Genomic DNA, 7500 nt, shown 5'->3' on the forward strand with positions numbered 1-7500 from the left:
AATGTAATGCAGAAAAGGTTAAAAAAGATTTGGGTGCACTGTGAGAAGTTTTGTGACAGATAGTGCAGCCAATATAGCAAAAATGAGAAAGGAGTTAGGAAAAGATGAAGAAATCATAACCTATGGCTGTTCTGCACATCTTTTAAACCTGTTCTTACAAGATATGCAAATTAGAAACATAAAAGAGAATATCACAGAAATAATCAAATACTTCAAGAATCATCATATCCCTGGATCACTGTATAAAGCAGCAGGAGGGACAATGCTGGTATTGCCTGTTGAAACTCGCTGGAACACAATAGCTGACTCAGTTGAATCTTACCTAAAGAACTGGGAGATCCTGGTGAAAGTGTGTAAGGACAACAGTGAAGAAGTTGATGAAGAGATCATCAAGAAGGTTAATAACAAGATCTTGAAAAGGAAAACAGAAGACTATCTGGAGCGAATGAAGCCTATTACTGTGGCTTTGGACCATGTCCAGAGAGAAACTACACTGATCAGTGATGCTGTTGAAATCTGGTTGAAACTGAAAGATGACATGAAGGAGTATCTAACAGATAAGACAGATATGGATAATTTTGAAAAGAGAATTAGTGTAGCATTGACACCAGCCCACTTTCTTGCAAATATGATAGACCCAAGGTATGAAGGCAGACGGTTGACTCCAGAGCAAAGATATGTCGCAAAAAAGTATGTGTGTGAATGCTTTCCAGAGTTTCTACCAACATTAATGTCTTTTGTTGGTAAAAGTAAACCCTTTGATGATTTTTATTTTGGCAAAGGTGTTTTAGAAACTCTCTCACCATTAGCATGGTGGGATTTTTTCTCCAGTGACTTCAAAGTAAATGTAATGAATGTTCCTAGGCAATTATTTACAGCAGTTTCATCATCAGCAGGAGTTGAGAGAGTTTTTTCAACATTTGGATATGTACATTCGACTATGATAAATTGCCTCGGAAAAGAGAAGGCTTCCAAACTAGTTACAATTCATAAGTATTACAACAGATGAATATATCTGGTTAATAGCTATAACTTTTTGTGTAAATTTAATACTTTTAAGAATTTCTAAGAATTTGTTGCAACAGAGGTCTTATCAAATTGTCATTGTACTGTATTTTAAAATCATGTTACTGTATATTAATATGTATGTGTGTCTGATTGCAGCTCCTCTTCCATTTCTTTGTATATATGTACTAGTTAGTTTAATGTATCAGATTTGATTAAACTGTTAGTACTACTTAGGATTTTTATGTGAAAAACTCACCTTAGGTAATGTTTACTAAGCCATGGTTTCATGTAACATTGGCCAAGTTTAATACAAGAAAATGGTCTCATAAGACTGCAATAAATAATAATTGGAAACAAACAGGGACTAGTAAAAAAAATAAATAAATAAATGAAATAAAAAATATTTATAAAAAGATCCAATATATATATATATATATATATATATATATATATATATATATATATATATATATATATATATATATATATATATATATATATGTGATTTTTTTCAAACCCTGCCCATAAGCGAGAGGAAGGACCTTCTCAGGGAATTATTAAGACCAAGACTAAAAACTTGTGAAACAAAAAAAATATAGTCCCATGACATCCTTCCCTCCAAAAAAAAAAAAAAAAAAGAAAAGTTTCAATCATAATCATACATTCTTATCTGAGTGTACCATCTGACTGCAGAAATCTCCTCTGCACCCTCCCTCTCCTGCCTTCACTCCCCCCCCCTCTCTCTCTCTCTCTCTCTCTCTCTCTCTCTCTCTCTCTCTCTCTCTCTCTCTCTCTCTCTCTCTCTCTCTCTCTCTCTCTCTCTCTCTCTCTCTCTCTCTCTCTCTCTCTCTCTCTCTCTCTCTCTCTCCTTCCTACGACTTGAGCTGTTCCAAAAGAGGAGTATCAAGACATCCCAAACTGAATTGGTCGCCAACTTTTCGACTCTTCTGCAGTTTCAGTTTAGAAGTGATATTATTAACGTTTTAATCATTTTTTTTTTTTATGTAATTTTTATGCCCTTGCCAGAGTCTAACACATACAAAATAGGAAGTAAGAAAAAGAATCTCAAACTGATGGTAGAAAGACTGGTTTAAAAATCATGCATAACTCGTACTGAACCATGAAAACTGAATTGTGAAGATGGGAATACCCTGCTCGGGAGATAAATGATAAGAGTCTTGCTGAGGTTACGTGTGTTTGAGGGAGGTGTGGCTTAGTAACTACCGGGAATCATCATAACACGCCGCCAGGAAGGTATTCTGTAGAGTAACAGATGCCTTCATCCCTGCAATGCTGTGGTTACCCTTCGTAAACCTTCAGAACACTGTTAAGTACGGTTTGCATGGACACGGAAAGAAGAAAATGTGAGGCTAGTTCTTTTCAAGGCTACTCAACTGTTTAAGAGACTAATATAAAGTAATGTCTAATAAAATCGTGGGTGATCAGGTTTAACAGCCAGAGTTAATTTTAATGTTTGGTCTTGGTCTATGTTCCTGTTAATTATGTCTAGCTAGTAATGTTTATGAGCGCACTACAAGCCAAACGTTAGTGATGAAGGGCTTGTAGCTTTTATTTCTATGCCCAGAATAGAGTCATGATAATTTCTGAGTTGAAAGATATCAAGGCCTCCATCTCTAAACCTACCTAGCGAGATTAGTTTGATTATTAGAGCTGTAAGATGAAAAATAAGTATCGGAGGTTGAGAAAATGGTGCAGTAATGAAAGGGTGAAGGAAATGAGGCACCGAAAAAAAAATATAACTTCTTAATCGCTCCTTATTTTGTGAGTGGTGTACTTTGAAATTATCCTATAAACTCGCTCCAGATTATTTTCTTAAACTTGAGAAGCCATGCAGTCAAGATCTTAACTTTTGTAGCTAAGTAAGACTGAGGAGAATCTGTAGCACTTGGGTTGCTATCACATGCCAGATTATTTTATTAAGATTGAAGGGAAACCATAGCACTCAAAGACTTAACCTTTCACACACACACACACACACACACACACACACACACACACACACACACACACACACACACACACACACACACACACACACACACACACACATTCTAATAAACAGACTGATTAATTATAAAAAAAAAACTTGCGTAAAAACACAAATAAGCAAACAGATTATAAATGAATGTTTACATAAATAAATATATAAAACAACAATACATTAATAAAACACATTAAATTGATCAGGAAGGAAAACTGAAATTACACTTATTGTTTATTGACACGAGTCGTGGTGGCGCTTGTGGCACTCCCACTGTAAGGGAACCCTGTCACTAGCACGAATCTGAATGGAACATTTAAGAAGAGAAACACTATCATATCATAACTCTGGCACATGTTCTCAATCCCTATGATGATGGAGTCTTATTTCCTCCACAACACCTCGTTATTGTGGAATCTGAAGCTTAACTCCGCTGTGGCTTTCCCTTAAAGTTAATATAATGGTTTGGCATAGTATGGGAAGAGGAAACAAGAAGGAATTGTTCAAGTTCATACGTAATAGTGTCTCTTCTTATTTTTTTGCTCAGTAAATAACAAGAGGAAATGAAAAGAGGTGTCTTAACTGGCAAGGTGTGAATTAGTTTATCAGTTAGTCATAGCTGTCGTCTCGTATCTTCCTCATCTTATATTTTCTTTCTTGTTTATCTTTTTGTACTTTCACCGCTGTGGATCCATTTCTCCTCTCGTACGTTCACCGCTATCCATCTTCCTCTTCCACTGCTATCCATCCCCCAACTCTTGTATGTCCACTGCTATCTAGTTTCCATTTCCATCTCATACATTTACCGCTATTCATCCTCCAACTCTTCCTCGTGTACATTCGCCACTATCTACCTTCCTTATCCTCCTTGCATACGTTCATTGTTATTCATCCTCCAACTTCTCCTTGCATACGTTCGCCGTTATCTAGCCTTCTCTTCTTCCTCGGGTATCATCATCTCGTTCTCTTTCCTCCTGTGCGGTGAAGGCTTAGATCAGGGTTGTCAAACTCATTTACCCCAGTGGGCCACATTTCATCAGAGTATACAGTACGCGGGCCAGATAATTATGAGCAGATCGATATCACTTATTTAAGGAGTTTTATACTCTATTCATCATACTTCGAAGCATGAGTACTTGCGTAATGCCTGCGAATGTTACATTCCTTCGCCACAGCTACATTTTGGTTACAAATTAAACAGGTTGGTTTTCCATTCACTGCAGCAAAAATAAAAAAAAAATCCACTTTTCCTGCACTACACGATGTTCTTCATTAACTATTCTTTTCTTTGAAAATATGAAGGCTGAAGCAAGAGCCTGCCGCGTCACGTTCACGTTTAATACCTGTACAGTAAGGAGTTGACGCGTCGAAATGGACATTTTTTCAGACATGATAAATGTCTGACGTACAAAGACAGATCCGATTTATTACTATAAGTGATAACCTTAAAAGACGAAAGACTGGATTAATTAATCATATAAACATAAAGAAGGCCAACTAGAAGACTGGAGCAGGAGATGTGCCGCGGGCCGCTTTAAGGAGTGTGACAGGCCGTATGTGGCCCGCGGGCCGCGTGTTTGTCACCTCTGGCCTAGATGATAAGGAAAGGCTGGATAGGCAGGTCACGTGCGTCACGACTTGTTTGTACACGTGAGACAAAATAATACACAGGAAATACAGGAAATGATTAGCACCTATCAGTACTTGATCCGAAAACTTGATGGAGTGGAAACACGTCAAGTGAAGTGCTACCTAATGAGTGTGGCAAGCCCTCAGTGCTGAAGACATTGGTGGCTGCTGCTAGGACACATGGGAAGGTCACGGCCGAATACTGGTGTGTACATGGGAAAAAAAAAAAATGAAGTAAAATTGATTCCTTAGGAGAAAATAAGTAGATATATATATATTTTTTCTCTGATTTATTGAGTGTAAGAATAACTTACTATATTGTTCAGTGTGCTTCCCCTGCCGGTGTGTCGGTGTGCACTGTCTCGAAGCCGTAGGCGTGGCAGACTGCCACTGCTTATTTTTCTCCTTCCACTGCTGCTTTTTCTTCTGCTGCTGCTGCTTCTTCTGCCACTAAGTCTTGATCTTATTCTGCTGCTGCTGCTGCTGCTGCCGCTTTTGCTGTTTTTTTTTTTCCTTCCTTTTCTTCTTTTCTTGCAACTTTTTTTTTCTTGTCCCGCTTCCTTTTCTTCTGGTGATGCTTCATCAGTTCAGTAAACAAATTATTGCTATCGATTTTGCTGTGACCATCCATTCTCACAGCGATAATTAGATAAAATTAAACGTTGGGGACTGTTATGTCACTAGCAGTCATGGAGTCCAAAATAGTAGGAGGAGAGATTATATCATTTTAGATTGGTCGGCATGTGTTGGGTCTGAAGCCACCCTGTATTGTGTAGTGACTGGCACATTCTGCAGCATTAGAAGAACTCGCTCAGAGACGTACGGATTGCTTTAGTCTTAATTCACTTCGAGTCTCAACATAGAAATCAAATTAGTACAAGGACGTTGAAAACCAAACAACACTGTCCCAATTCAAGGCGACCAACACTTGTGGGCTGATCAGTAGTCAAGTAATCGTCCTCCTTCACCACCTGTTTTAAGCGAGTTTTTTCAATCTGAAGCCCTGCCTCTGGTCTATTAAGAGTATATCTGTGGTGAATTTTCGTCAGATTGTCAGTAGATGAGAAAATTTGAGATGGAAGGAAACAGTAAATACAATGGGACATTTATGTGATACGTTAATACATTTTTGTCTCTGACTGTACCTCATGTCCTGTGCAGCATAAATTTATGGTGACTACTTGGCCCCCTTGACCGTGTGGCACTATGTTGGTCGAGTGCCCTTTGTAGTTTTGTGGGACCTGTTTGAACGGTGCCTTTCTCGGTGCCGGGGAGGAGACGGAACTTTCTGTTTCTGTGGTGCCAGAAGACTAGGAGTGATGCAACTTAGAGCCTTGAACTTGGTGATGGATGGTTGTTGTACAAGACATGAAGGTGACTTAATGATGCGAGAGAGAGAGAGAGAGAGAGAGAGAGAGAGAGAGAGAGAGAGAGAGAGAGAGAGAGAGAGAGAGAGAGAGAGAGTCTCCTCCCGAGGATATGAAGCACTTGGAATATCTTTTGGGCGAAGGCTAACAATAGTAAAGTGCACTTCGCTTTTAAAATATTTTCAGTTTGCAGCTTAACAATATTTTCATTTCTTATTTTAATATTTGCTTTGATCTCTTAGCTATGATGAATGCGACACCACGTGACTTTGTTCTGCCTTCCTGGTGTCAATCCTCTTTCTGGTGATCATTGCTATTCATTTGATCTTGTGTCCAGTACTCAGTAGCCAGCAGAATTTCGAGAAGCGATTCCATGGGAGTGTTGGGGGCGAGTTGTGTGGTGGTTGCGTATAGGTAATGATGGTAGTCGTTGTGGATTTTGCTAATGAGACTTTCACAGGGATGATGAAACACTGCTTCCATCCTCTCTCTCTCTCTCTCTCTCTCTCTCTCTCTCTCTCTCTCTCTCTCTCTCTCTCTCTCTCTCTCTCTCTCTCTCTCTCTCTCTCTCGTTAAAATTATGCGATGAAACAGCGTTGTTAATCAGATAAGTGCTCTAATACGGAGGAAAATTCATCGATATTCACCCTTATCTTGAATACTCGTACATTCCCAGAACAGAAGTTGTTGCCACATGCCAAGCTGCAAAAAAAGAAGGAAAAGAAAAGAGAGAGAAAAAGAAAACAGAAAAATCGTCAGCTTGTTTGTCCCTGAAACCGTGGATGCTGCATAGGCATTATCTCTCTCTCTCTCTCTCTCTCTCTCTCTCTCTCTCTCTCTCTCTCTCTCTCTCTCTCTCTCTCTCTCTCTCTCTCTCTCTCTAGTCAAAATCTTAGCACTGATAACCGATAGGCGGGAAATTTCATTTGATGTCAACAGTTGCTCCATTTTTGAAGTGCGTACAAAGAACCCTTGTACCCACTTGAAGAATACGGAACTTCTTTACATCATAAGGCATTTCCCACCTCTTGTTTACTGGACCAAGATGAGACCACTAAATTTGCGGTGTGAGATATTGAAAGTTTTGTGTTGTGTGGGTTACAATCTTGGGTTAGATGTTACAATGATTATAATTTTTTTTCCTGAGTGTATGAGTCTCTCTGTACGAGTCATATATATATATATATATATATATATATATATATATATATATATATATATATATATATATATATATATATATATATATATATATATATATATTACTGCAGTCAGAGCCCCCCTTGATTAATGCAGTGCGGTTTTTCGTGCTTGCCGCGCCATATAAAGGACGTAGGAATATTAGAAGCTGTCCAAAAGATCCTATTTAATATATCATATTAGTTGTGACCGGCATGACTAATCTCTCTCTCTCTCTCTCTCTCTCTCTCTCTCTCTCTCTCTCTCTCTCTCTCTCTCTCTCTCTCTCTCTCTCTCTCTCTCTCTCTCTCTCTC

At 38.6% G+C, this 7500-nt stretch overlaps 1 protein-coding gene across 1 annotated transcript in view; it reads left to right on the forward strand.

The window, feature by feature from the left end:
• LOC135106831 (putative aldolase class 2 protein CC_1201) overlaps positions 1-1237 on the forward strand; it is a 29480-nt gene extending 28243 nt beyond the window's left edge. Inside the window, exon 9 of the mRNA XM_064016188.1 lies at positions 1-1237. This exon is cut by the window's left edge and continues 582 nt beyond it. The gene's annotated coding sequence lies outside the window, so the exon portion shown is untranslated.
• Positions 1238-7500: the final 6263 nt, after the last annotated feature.

Source organism: Scylla paramamosain, chromosome 14 (genome assembly GCF_035594125.1).
Source record: "Scylla paramamosain isolate STU-SP2022 chromosome 14, ASM3559412v1, whole genome shotgun sequence".
In the NCBI taxonomy this organism is placed as follows: domain Eukaryota; kingdom Metazoa; phylum Arthropoda; class Malacostraca; order Decapoda; family Portunidae; genus Scylla; species Scylla paramamosain.